The sequence below is a fragment of the Gracilinanus agilis genome, chromosome 2, assembly GCF_016433145.1.
Source record: "Gracilinanus agilis isolate LMUSP501 chromosome 2, AgileGrace, whole genome shotgun sequence".
NCBI classification, from domain to species: Eukaryota; Metazoa; Chordata; class Mammalia; order Didelphimorphia; family Didelphidae; genus Gracilinanus; species Gracilinanus agilis.
The window spans coordinates 83,538,575-83,551,534 of record NC_058131.1 but is presented as its reverse complement, the minus strand read 5'-3'; the positions used below and the strand labels follow the sequence as shown (position 1 = coordinate 83,551,534).

Here is a 12,960-nt window from a genome sequence, read left to right as displayed (position 1 = left end):
GAGATACTGCTACCTGTTAGTGCACTGTTTTCATAATCCCCAGCTCTGAAATAAGAAGGTAGCCAGGATTCTGATTCCATCTCAAAGGATCTCAAAGATATAACTTCTAGGAATGACCTTCACTCATCATGTGAGGACTTATGCTTCTCTTGAAATGGGAAAGCCAAGAAAAGGAAATTTTTATCCCTTGTTTACTAGCACACTGGACCCTCAGAGATCATAAATTGTCAACCAATTAAACAGATGGCTTCATAGCTGCTCCTCAAAATTAAATGTGGTTGTGTTCTGTTGTTTTTCAGTCATGTTCCACTGAAGTGGGTAGTAGACTCGATCTAAGGCTAAATACTGACACAAGACTAATAGTCAACAAGCACTGTAAGAGAAAGTTGATTCCATTTGAGACTTTCTTGGTAAAGATACTGGAGTGATTTAGCATTTTCTTCTCCAACTTATTATACAGGCAAGGAACCGATTAAATGACTTGCCCATGGTTACACAGCTAGAAAATATCTGAGGCAAGATTTGAACTCACTCTTCCTGACTCTAGATCCAGTGCTCTATCTACGGTATCACCTCGCTGTCCCATTAAGCGTGGAGAAACAAACTTAATGTGTTAGAAGATGAACATAAACTATACTCTAGTCAGGCTCCAACTCACAAATATTGGACAGATACCCCAAAACTGCTGACAGAGTCCTCCTCTGCCCCTGTAGTAATAATAACAACAGCTTGACATTTTAAATAACATAATATTGACTTAATAATAAAAACAAGTTGACATTTTACAAAATACCTTTTTTTAGAATAGTTACCTTTTTGGGTAAGTAGTACCAGTATAATTATCCCTATTTTATACAAGAAGAAGGAGAAACTTAAGAAAATTTAATAAAGAGGTTTGCCCAGTGGTCACTTGGCTACTAAAAGTTGGAGGTTGTATTCAAATCTGGACTTCCTGAGGACTCTTTCTCTCTTTAAATATTGTTTCAATTAATAAGCATTGTTTTCTCACTCTTCTACCTTTCTCCCACTGGAAAAAAAGGAAGGAAGGAAGGAAGGAAAGAAGAAAGAAAGAAAGAAAGAAAGGGAGAAAGGAAAGAAGGAAGGAAGGAAGGAAGGAAAGAATAACACAATCCTAATAACAAATCTGCATAGTCTAACAAAAACAAACTCTTATATTGTTTGTGTCTAAAAGTATACGTTTCATATGCATCTATGATGGAAGCTATTTGCTGTTCAGAAGTTTCAGCAGGACTCAAGCCTTAAGGTTGTGATTTATTCTGGAGCTCAGCTAACTTCTGAATTAAATGTATTTTTTTCTGAGACCAACAAGCATTTATGAGGCAGGCAGGAGTACAGTGGATAGAGTGTTAGGTCGGGAATCAGGAAGACCTGAATTAAAATCTGGTCTCAAACAATAACTGTGTAAGCATGGAGAAGTCACTTCACCCCCTTTGCCTTAGTTTTCTCATTTGTAAAATGAACTGGGGAAAGGTAACAGCAAGCCAATCTATGTCTTTCCCAGAAAATTCCAAAGGGGGTCATGAGGAGCCAGACATGACTGAAATGACTGAACAACAGCAAAAAAACCACCATTTATGCCATTGTTTCTTTGGGGAAATGGATTCCAAGAGCCCAACAACCAATTTAAAAGTAAACTGTTTGAATAAGATCCTGGTGTAAATTGGAGGCTTGCAGGAAGAGAAGAGTCATTGGAACAATGAAAAGGAGCACTGGATTGAAATCAGTGGACCTGTGTTCAATTCTTGCTTCTGATTCTTACTCCTGGCGTGACCATGGGCAAGTTACTTAACTTCCTTGGATCTCAGTTTCTTTACTTGTAAATGAAGAATTTTGAGTTTGAGGCCCCTTTCAGATGTAGATTTACGATTAAGAATGTTTTGTGTGTGTTTTTGTGCACATGCGTCAGAGTTTAAGGTTCCCAGGAAATGTAGGAGGCTATGAGTAGCCTTCAGTGCTACCAAATTTGTGCAACAGCAAGGAAAATCCCAACAGTCTTTCATTATGTTATAGGTGCAGTTTCCTCAGTTGTGGGAAGAAATGTTTTTATTCTCCTGTGCCATAGAAGCAGATAGTCTTTACCACAACCCCAAAATGGCTGATATTTTGGGCTGACAGGTCCCACAGCAACCTCCTACCTAATTTTCTACCTGGCAGCGTTGCAGAGCTGCTTTTGGCAAAGAGAACTTGTCTCTCTAGGTTTTTCCATTGGTATCTGGGCTTTGTTGATTTTTCTCCAAATGCATTAGTGGCATTCTTCCAAACCAAATCTCATTTCATTACTTCCTTCCCCTTATTTTTAAACCCCTTTTGTCCTTCAGTATTACTTCTCAGCTCTCTTTGGGGGATTGCACTCTATCTCAGTTTAATTTCTTCCACAAATCTCTGCTGTAGGCTATTAACTATGACATCCACATCGTCAATCAACTTATTACACTCTAGTCCAATTCTGACTGCTCAGATTACCCAGTGAGTAATACACAGGCATTTCTAGAAACAGAGGGAAAAACATGTTCCTGGTTTCTAATCTTTACGATCAGAATAATCAGAGCAACATGCTTGGTGCACAAGACTCTGTGACTTCCCCCTCCGTAATTCTGTTCTGCCCCACACATGCCTATATTCATCCCTTTGAATTAGTCCCATCTCATAAGTAATTTGGAAAGATAACCAATTGAAAAACAAAGAACAACCTCAACTAATATAGTACTACCCTCCATCTGCTTACTTTTTTTACCTAAATAGTTTCTACATTTTCCTAGGCTGGAGTCATGAAGACTTGAGTTCAAACATAGCCTCAGACACTTACTAGTTTTTTGACGCAGGGTAGGTCATTTAACCTTTGTTTGCCTCAGCTCCCTCCTCTGTAAAATGGCCCTTATCTGGCAGGGTTGTTGTGAGGATAAAATGAGATACTATTTAAAGTGCTTAGCACAATGCCTGGCAAGCAGTAGGCACTATATAAATGTTTATTCCCTTCCCTACTCTTTCATAAATTTAGAGAAGGAAAAGACCTTATAGCTCAATAATTCTAGACCTTTCAATTTACTTGTAGGGAAACTGAGGCCCATCAAGGTCATTAAAGCCATCATATTACAGCTAAGAATACTGAAACCTTTTAAGGAAGAACCTATTTACTTTGTAGATTATGGAGACAAAAGGGAGAATAGGTTGATCAAAGGTTGATGAATTTTGAGAAAAATTTCTATAAGATTCTTTCTATATATCATATATATATGTGTGTGTATATAAACGTATTTATCCATATATGTGAGGAAAATTAATTTCTGATTATATTATTTATCATCAATATTTCTATTTGAATCCATTCATTTCCTCAGACTCCAACCTCTGAAGGTCAGGCAGTTGCTCTAGGGTCATTTTGGTAAATCTATGGCACTTGTACGGGAGGGAGCTACCCTCTCTACCATGCCTAAGGACATTTTCTGACATCATCTGTCCCTCTGCCCAGCAGCTCAATGGGAGTGATTCCTCTCTCCCCTGTCTGGGGTAAGGGGGCAGCTCACATACAGTGTGAGAGTGCAGTTTGGGTATTCAGTCTCTAAAAGGTTCACCATCACTGCTCTAGGATATAACAGAGTAAGGCAATTATCTCCAAGGCCTCAAGACATTTACTTGGGCAGAGACTCTACCTCTACCTTGTAAAGAAAAGGCTGAGTGGGGACCTCTATTCTTTATTTTATCATATAACCAAAAATGCCATTTTTTAAGTGCTAGAGAAGGGTGCATCAGCCACATCTGCCTAGCTAAAGTAAGGCTGTAGAATTAAGCGGTGCAGTTGAGATCTCCAAGTCCACCTCCTCATTAAAATATCCACTTATTGGGACTGCCAGGGGAAGTCCAAAGGACCGGCTATCAGGCCAATCAGAAAAAGACACACTTTTGTATAAAAGACTGTCAACTTCTTGTTTGCCTTCTTTTGGCACAGATGGAGGCATGCCAGTGGACTATCCTCTATCAATAGATTGCATACCCCCATTAATAAATGATATTATATTCAAAGAAATGGTCTCATTTTATTTATTTATTAAAATTCTGGATACTACATATATCTATATTATGTATAGATATAAAATATACATATATAGCATGCATGTATACAAATATAGACATACACATACAAGATATTCCAAAAATCTTACTGCAATTTTAAGCAAATATGTATTTAGGAATATATGTTTATACACATGTGTATATCTGTATGTGTATAACATATGTTGGGGAGGAAGGGTTTAGTTTTTTATCTATTTTTTCTTGTGTCTTGAGGGTACAGTAGGACTTTCACCAGCTTTAAGTATTTTGTCCCAGTAAGGAGACAGCTATACCTGAACTTGTCTTCCATTTAGAGACAAGAAGCCCAAGATGGTGGCCACTTTTAGTGTTCCTCTGGCTTCATGTAGACACTAGATTAAAATAGTAAATAATTCTCTCTTCTCCCCATGAAAGTTATGGGGAAAGTGTCATAGAATTGTGGTTTGGGGCAATTGCAAAAAGACCAATCCTAAACATGTCTAAATGAAACTTCTCAGAGAGCCAGGAAGGGACTAGAATAAGCTAACAGTAATTAATATTATTAGAGCACATACTTATGTTGAACTTTATAGTCTTCAAAGAGCTTCTGCATGAAATAAGCAATAAAAATATTGCTAAACCAAGTTTATAGGTGAGGAATAATAAGATGATGTTTGAATGAGTATCAGCTTGTGAGCATCAGAGTTAAAACTTGAACATCTGGTTCCAATTTCAGGGCTTTAATTACGATGGTTCACTGCCAGGATCATTGAGGGCATTATAGAATCACAGAACTTTGGTGCTGGAAGAGATTTCCAACACCATCATGTACAGCTCATATCCCCAAAGAATGTACCCCTTCTACAACATACCTGATGAGTGACTAGTCATTTAGCCTTGGCTCAAAGGCCTCCAATGAGGAAGAAGGAACTACCTCCCAATTGAAGCCCATTTCACCGATTGCTAAGAATTCCTTTTTTCATAACTACCACTCTATCACAAGAAAACCACCTACAATGACTGACCTATATGTTTATTATGCTGCCGCTGTTCAGTTGGGTTTGACCATTTTGTCCATGGAGTTTTCTTGGCAAAGATTCTAGAGTGATTTGCCGTTTCCTTCTCCGGTGGATTAAGCCAAAGAGAGGTTAAGTGACTTGTCCAGGGTTACAAGCTAGTAAGTGTCTGAGGTTGGATTTGAACTCAGGTCTTCTTAAACATTTACAATAATAAGTATCCTAGAACTACTCCTTTTTATATTTATAAAAGGAAATGCTCATTCTAATACTGAGGTTTCCATCTTAAACATCTACACATTCCCTGATTTACAGACTTGGAAACTTCTATTACTTGAATATGTATCTGAAGATTTCATATCCTTTTAGATAGATAACATTCCAATTCTTTGGGGGAATAAGAGGATTGGAAAGTCAGAACCAACAAGTCAGATGTTCTTTCCGAAAACCATTAAATGTCATTGAGTTTTTTACACTTTGTATCTGCTTAGACATGAACATTTATGAACATGCTGATTTAACCAAGAACATTTCATATAATATACCTACGCTAAGCCTTTGCGTGCTTTCCATTCTTCTTGAACTGTATCCCCCTCGAATTATTCTACAATCCAATGGCAATGTCCTTCTTGCTTCTTCTTGAACAGGAAACTCCATTGCCTGACTCCTATGCCCTATCACACGCTTTCCCCTATCTCTAGAATGCCCTCCTTCTTCTCCTTGACCTCCTGACTGCCTTGACTTCCTTTAAAACCCTGCTTAAATTCCACCTCCTGCAAGAAAGCTTTCCCACCCACCTTTGCCAGTGTGTTCCTTCTGAAATTACTTCCCATTTCCACTTCATGTATCTTCTATATAACTGCTTGCATGCTGTTTTTCCCATGAGCAGATGCACAGGGGTAATACTTTTGTCTTTTTTTTTTTTGGTCCCCAACCTATAGTAAAATGTCTGGCATATAGTAATTGCTTAATAGATGTCTGTTGACTGACAGTTGATCAACTGTTGCCTTTTGAGGTCCTGGAGATATAAAAACAAATATGGAACAGTTCCTCCTTTCATGAAGCTTACAATCTATCAATCCAAACAAAACGAACATGTGTAAGTAGATATAAAAGAAATACAAATCAACACAAAGTAATTCCAGAACTGGGTTTGCAGTAGCTTTTGGGGTGGGGATCAGGAAAGCTTTTATTTAAGAGTTGGAACTTAAGCTGAGTTTTGAAGGCAAATAGGAATTCTAAGAGGCAGAGGTTAAGAGGAAATGGATTTCAGGCATGAGGGACAGCCTACACAAAGGGAAAGAGAAAGGACATGGAATTTCATGTATGAGGAATAGGAAGTAGGCTGACTTGACTGTACCTTATAGCAATATTTAATGAGGTCTAAAAAGATGCTCACATCCAATTCTTTGTGACCCGATAGACCATAGCATGCTATTACTCTCCATGTTTTTTTTTCTGGCAAGGATACCAGATAGGTTTGCCATTTCCTTCTTCTGCAGACTAAGGCAAAGAGAGATTAAGTGACTTAAGTGTCTAGGGTCACACGGCTAGGAAGAGTCTGAGGCTGGATTTGAATTCATGTCTTCCTGACTCCAGGTCTAGCACTTTATCTACTGAACCATCTACTTGCCTCCTCCAAGAGAGAATGGAGCTACATTGTAAAGAGTTTTAAATATCAAATGAGAGAGTAAATATTATTTTTTATCCCAGATGCTGGTAGAAAGGTGCTAGAATTTAAATAAAGTCCTATGTGGTAGCTGGGTGGAAGATAGATAGGAAAGGAGTGAAATTTGATGTCAGGACATGAATTATCTGGCCACCGAAATAGCCAAGGCAAGAGATGATGATACTTGAATTGGGATCATGGCTATATAGGTGGAGAAAAGGTGATGAGTATGAAAGATATTGGAGGGGTAGCATCAACAAGACTTGCTTGGCAACTAACTTTGGGGTAGAACAAGGGGAAGGATATGGTGTTGAAGAGAGGAAAGAGTGGAAGATGACTCTAATAATGAGACTTTTAGGTGATGCCTTTGGCAGAAAAAAGGTAGTTAGGAAAAGAGTAATCAATGAGTAGTTTCAGATGATACAGAAAGGTCAAGAAGGATAAGAATTGAGCAAAAACCACTGATTTATGAATTCAGAAGCTAATGGCAACTTCTTTTAAGCCCCAGATAAAATACCACATTTACCGGAAGGCTTCTCCAAACCCTCTTATTTTTAGCACCTCTCTGTTAATTATTTCCTATTTATTCTGTGTGTAGATTTCTTTTTATATATATTTGTTTGCATGTTGGCCTTCCCATTAAAATGTAAGCTTCTTGAGGGCAAGGACTACATTTCATTTCTTTTTGCATCCCCAGAACTTAGCACTGTGCCTACCACTTAGAAGGTACTTAAATGTTTGTTTATTGATTGATTGAGAACGGTTTCAATTAGATAATGAAGTTGGAAGCCAGACTGAAAGTAGTTGAGTTGTGAATGAGAGGAAAAATAGAGGACAAATGGGGATGCAGAAGGAAATAAGCACTCTTTGTTATTTCATCAAGGGCTTTGCAGTGTTTGTTACATAGAGTTTATCTTCTAATTTAGATTTAAACTAATCTGGGAGCAAAAGGCAACTCACTTAGTGCCAAAGCCTGTTCTACCTACTGAGACAAGTTCTCTCATCTATTTCTTCCCTGGTTCATCTAGTAAATGAAACAGGGATAATTTGAAGTAGAAACAAGCTCACCTTTTTCTATGTAAACTTGAGGCTATCCTCACTCTTCCTAACTGTATTTTCCTAATGATACTCCAATAGTATCTAAGAATCACCTTCTTCATTCTTTAATTTTTCACAGTTGCTTGTTTGTTAATTTCTCCTTTTCCAAAAATAGCTGAAGGACATCAGCCATACGTAGGCAGGATTTGCCTTGTAAGGATAGTTGGCCATCTACATTCTGGGCTTCAGAAGGCTCTGGGAAGGTCACTTCTTTCCTGTAATATCTCCCTTATCACCTCTAAGGGGGCTTAAAATTCCAAATTTAGAGACAAGAGTTGAGAGATCTAAATATCTAGAGATCTGGGCTTGAGCCCCAGGACCCTCACTTAATATACCTGTGTGACTCTGAGCAAATCCTTAGCCCACTGGGCTCCCATCTCCCCATCTGTAAAATAAGTGGTTTTGAATAGATGACTTCTAAGGTCCCTTCTAGTTGTGTAATTAGAATTTTCTCCCCAGAACTCTCTTTCCCAGCTTCCCATTTTCATTCTCATGTTACATGCTAATGTAGGAAGGATATATTTTATGTAACCCCGCCCCTTGCTCTCTCTTTTCCTGGTAAGGCAGTTGTGGAGGTTGGGTAAGAGCCAGGCAGGAGAATTTTACCCACATGGTTTTACTTAAGCTTTATATTTTTGTTCTTTTATTTCTTCTATTTCAAGTGATTAATAATAAACTTTAAAATATAACACTTGGTGTTATTGATATTAATATAAATCTTACATAGTCTAAACTTATAATTCTATGATCTCTGAGGTTCTGTGATCGCTTAGTACAATGGGATGCATCATAGTATAGTGGAAAGAGTTTGAAATCAGAGGAACTAGGTTCAAATTCTGCCTCTGACATTTACTACCTGGGTGACTGTCAAATTGCTTAACCCCCCTGGACCTCAGTCCCTCCTCCATAAAATGAGATGATAGGACTTAGGTGGCCCCTGAAGTTCTTTATGGCACTAAATAGACAGCGAATATGCTTTTTAACCAGTGTACATGCACCATCTGGTGGCAAAAAATGATAACTGCAAACTTGTACTTAACCAAAGTTGTTTGGTAGGTGAAATGATTCCTTTTTTGACATTGCAATTTCAGATGAGGTTTCTGGGAATGAATAGAAAGTGCATGAATTATCTCACTGGTCACTCAGTGACAGAAAGCTTCCTATTATTTTGATTGGACACATGTAAACATATAATTTAACTAATCCAGCTTTTGAGGATTTTTTTTTATTCTTTTTTCTCCATTTTTTAAAATTAATATTCGTTTTTAATCTGTTTACATACTTTATGCCCCTACTTTCCCCTTCACCCCCCCCGCTCTCCCTCCACCCATGGCCAACGCACATTTCCACTGGTTGTAACATGTGTCCTTGTTCAGGGTCTATTTCCCATTCATGTCCTCCTCAGCCCATGCATTCAAGCAATTGTTTTATCTTATATGTTTCCTCTCCTGCAGTCCTTCCTCTGAATGTGGGTAGCATCTTTACCATAAATCCCTCAGAGCTGTCCTGTGTCATTGCAGTGCTGCTGGTACAGAAGTCCATTACATTCTATTTTACCACAGTATATCAGTCTCTGTGTACAATGTTCTTCTGGCTCTGCTCCTTTCGCTCTGCATCATTTCCTGGAGGTCTCTCCAATTTGCATGGAATTCCTCCAGTTTATTATTCCTTTTAGCACAATAGTATTTAATGTTTTGGTTTTCAGCTATAATGTTTTGTTTTTCGGCTATAATTTTTTGGTTTTCTTTTTCAATCTGGTCATTTTTGGTCTTCAGTTGTCTTGTCTCACTTTCCAATTGCGAAATTCTGCCTTTTAAACTGTTATTTTCTTGCCAGATTTCTTCCATCTTCCTCAGCATTTCATTTTTAAACTCTTCCATAGCTTGTGACCAGCTTTCATTTTTTTGGGGAGGTTTGGATTTTTGTTTTCCCTCCTCTGTTTTCTGGATTTTCTCTGTGTAGAAGTTGTCCAGTGTTCCAGAGTTTCTCTTGATAGTCTTTTTCTTCTGGACTTCCTTATTGCTGGCCATTGTTGGCCCCGCCCCTTTTCAGCTTTGTCTTTGCACACAGGGTCTGCCTGGGCCTTGCAAGCTCCGGGGGGCTCCGGTCTCCTTGTCCTCGGGGTCAGGCCTCCTGGTAGTTCCCGGTCTGCCCCTCTGCCCGAGGTTCCTTCAGCAGTCTTTGGGGCTGCTTCCACTGCCGCGCTCTGGTCTGCACCGGGTCCTCCCTGGAGGTCCAAGCCTGGGCTGGAGATCGTTATTCAAGCCTAGGGCACTGCCTTTGCCTGCACAGATGCTCTTAGGGCCCTGCCTTCACCCCCTAAGAAGGCAGTGAAAGTCCGTGGGCTGGAGATTTTTATTCGCACCTGAGGCGATGCCTTCAGTGCTTGGGAAAGGCTGAGTTTTAGGGGCCTTTGTCCCGGCCCTAGGCGGTGCCTTCACCCACGTGGACGCTGGGGGAAAGTCCCTGAGCACCCCAGCCTCCTGGGGTCCCTCGTCTTGCTGCACACAGGTACAAGCTCCGGGGCTGCCAGTGATTATCTGGTTGCCCCAGTTCTGTTTTCCCACTTGTGCGTTGGCGTTGTGTGAGGTGTGCGGTGGGGGGGTGGGGGAGGTGCTTCTTCCTCTCGCGTTTTAGTGAGAGCTGTTTCACCCCTTTATAGCGTGGAAATGCCCCATTCTGCGTACCTTCAATGCTGCCCCCTGTTGTGGGGTTCCTTTGTTCCTCTGGACTCGTTTTTATTTCCCCTTGAGGAGTCCTGTATGCTTCGGTCAGGAGAGATCAAGCAGCTTCTCCTTACTCTGCTGCCATCTTAACCAGAAGACCCCAGCTTTTGAGGATTTTGATGAATTAATCTATTATAAATTGTGTTTTTTTTTTAAACTGTAATGAGTAGCTTCGTCTATCTGGCAAGTTTTGGAGGATTAGAGAGGAGTTTTCAGTCTTCTCCTTTTCACCACTGAATTTCATCCTGCAGGGGAGAATGACCACTCTTTTGAGACATACACCTTTCTCCTCCCATAGGACACCCAATGGACATAACTTGGTATGTGACTAGAGGGCATGACTTGGTCCTTTCAACTACTCTACCCTTTGTTTTGAGGTTGGGACTATAATGATATGTCTCAGCTAAGTCACTACAGTACTGTTTACCAATGACTTCATTAGTCCCAAGGTGCATGAGAGTTCATCTATCTTTACTATTGAGGATCTTGTAAGAGTTATTGATAACTAGCTAGATGGCATAATGGCTAGAAGTTAAAGTTGGAAAGACCTGAGTTAAAAATTGGCCTAGATGCTTATTAACTTGTGTCCTTGGGCAAGTCACTTAACCTCTGCATGTCTCAGTTTCCTCATCTATAAAATGAGATAATAATAGCATCTACTTTAGGGTAGTTGTGAGAATCAAGTAAAATAATGTTTATAAAGCACTTCACAAATCTTAAAGTTCTATATAAGTGCTAGTTATTAGTATTAAAATTAAAACCACAAGGTTCTCATTTCAATGTGCTAAGCACTCAGGTAAGGGGGAAAACAGAAATTTAAACCTCTAACCTATGTATACACCAAGCTTGTTACTGATATTCTCCATTATACTTCTCCCTTCCTATGCAATTAATCTACAGGCACGAGTCATAGGTTACATATGACCAATCATTGCTTTCAGGTATCAAAAAATCAGAAAGTAGAAAGATCTTTTAAAAATAGAGAAAATTATATGGAATGTGCCTAACCATGATATATACCATGGAAGAAGGGTAAATCTTTGCTTTCCTACATAAGCAATTCTACCAAATTTAATAACACCAATCAAATTATCTAGAGGATAACTAAAAAAATGGAGGGATAGAACACAATAAAATAATATAAAAATTCATTTGGAAAAATAAAAGATCTAGGATATAAAGGAAAAGATGAAAATAGGTAATATTACAAAGGGGTAGTAGCACTTCCAGGGCTCAAACTATATTATAAAGCAGCTAGTTTAAAAAATAGGTGGATTGAAGAACTGACTAGTCGAGAGAATCAGAAACAATGGAACCAAATAATCCAATGTTCTAGAAATAACAAAATATGAATTACTTTGGCAAGAACTCCATATTTGATAAAAACTACTGGGGAAGAATGGAAAGTAGTCTGGCAGAAATTAGGCACAGACCAGCACCTTCTACCATATTTCATGGGTTCATGATTGAAACTATTAAAAATCATAGGCCGCCATGGTGAGTCTTCCTATGGTCTGGATGCCATCCATTTTGTGTATGCCCCACCTTTGGCTTGGCTCTTGACTTTCCTCTCGCCCTGTCTCCTGGAGGCCTCTTCTGTGCTCCAATTTTGAAACTGGCTAAGAACTGTACTCCAAGAGTGAATGACTCTGTAACTATCAGAACCAGGAAGTTTATGACAAATAGACTTCTTCAGCATAAACAGATAGTCATAGATGTTCTTCATCCTGGAAAGGCCACAATGCTTAAGACTGAAATTTGAGAAAGACTGACCAAGATGTACAAAACAACTCCAGATGTCATTTTTGTCTTTGGATTCAGAACCCATTTTGGTGTTGCCAAGACAATGGGCTTTGGCATGATTTATGATTCCCTTGACTATGTAAAGAAAAATGAACCAAAGCACAGACTTGCAAGACAAAGCCTATGTAAGAAGAAAAAGACATCAAGAAAGCAGAGAAAGGAATGGAAGAACAGAATGAAGAAAGTCAGGGATACTGCAAAGGCAAACATTGGTGCTGGCAAAAAGAAGGAATAAAAGGCATCATGGATGATGTTTATCCATGAAGGTAATATGGATTTTTTTTTCATTGGGGCATAAATAAACCTTGTAAAAAATACAAAATACAAAAGAATTATAAGAGAATCACATCATATGATTTTCAAGGCTGTAGGTAGAAAACATATTCTTAATCAAACAAGGGTTGGAGACAGTTATTAAATATGAAATGTGAAGACTTTTCCCCAGAAGAATGGGAGAATGAGAGCAATTTGTTCCAAAAGCTATGAAGATGGCTTACTCAGACACTGTGGAGTGCCTAGAGCTTGATCAGATATCAAAGACACCAAGGTCATCCACTACATCCTGGACCATCACCAGCTGCCCTGACTTTTGTCTTAA

General features: G+C 39.0%; 1 pseudogene; it reads left to right on the top strand.

Annotated features, from left to right (window-relative positions):
- The first annotated feature begins 12,171 nt into the window (after positions 1-12,171).
- On the top strand, positions 12,172-12,597 carry LOC123234683 (annotated as a pseudogene).
- The last annotated feature ends 363 nt before the right edge of the window (positions 12,598-12,960 follow it).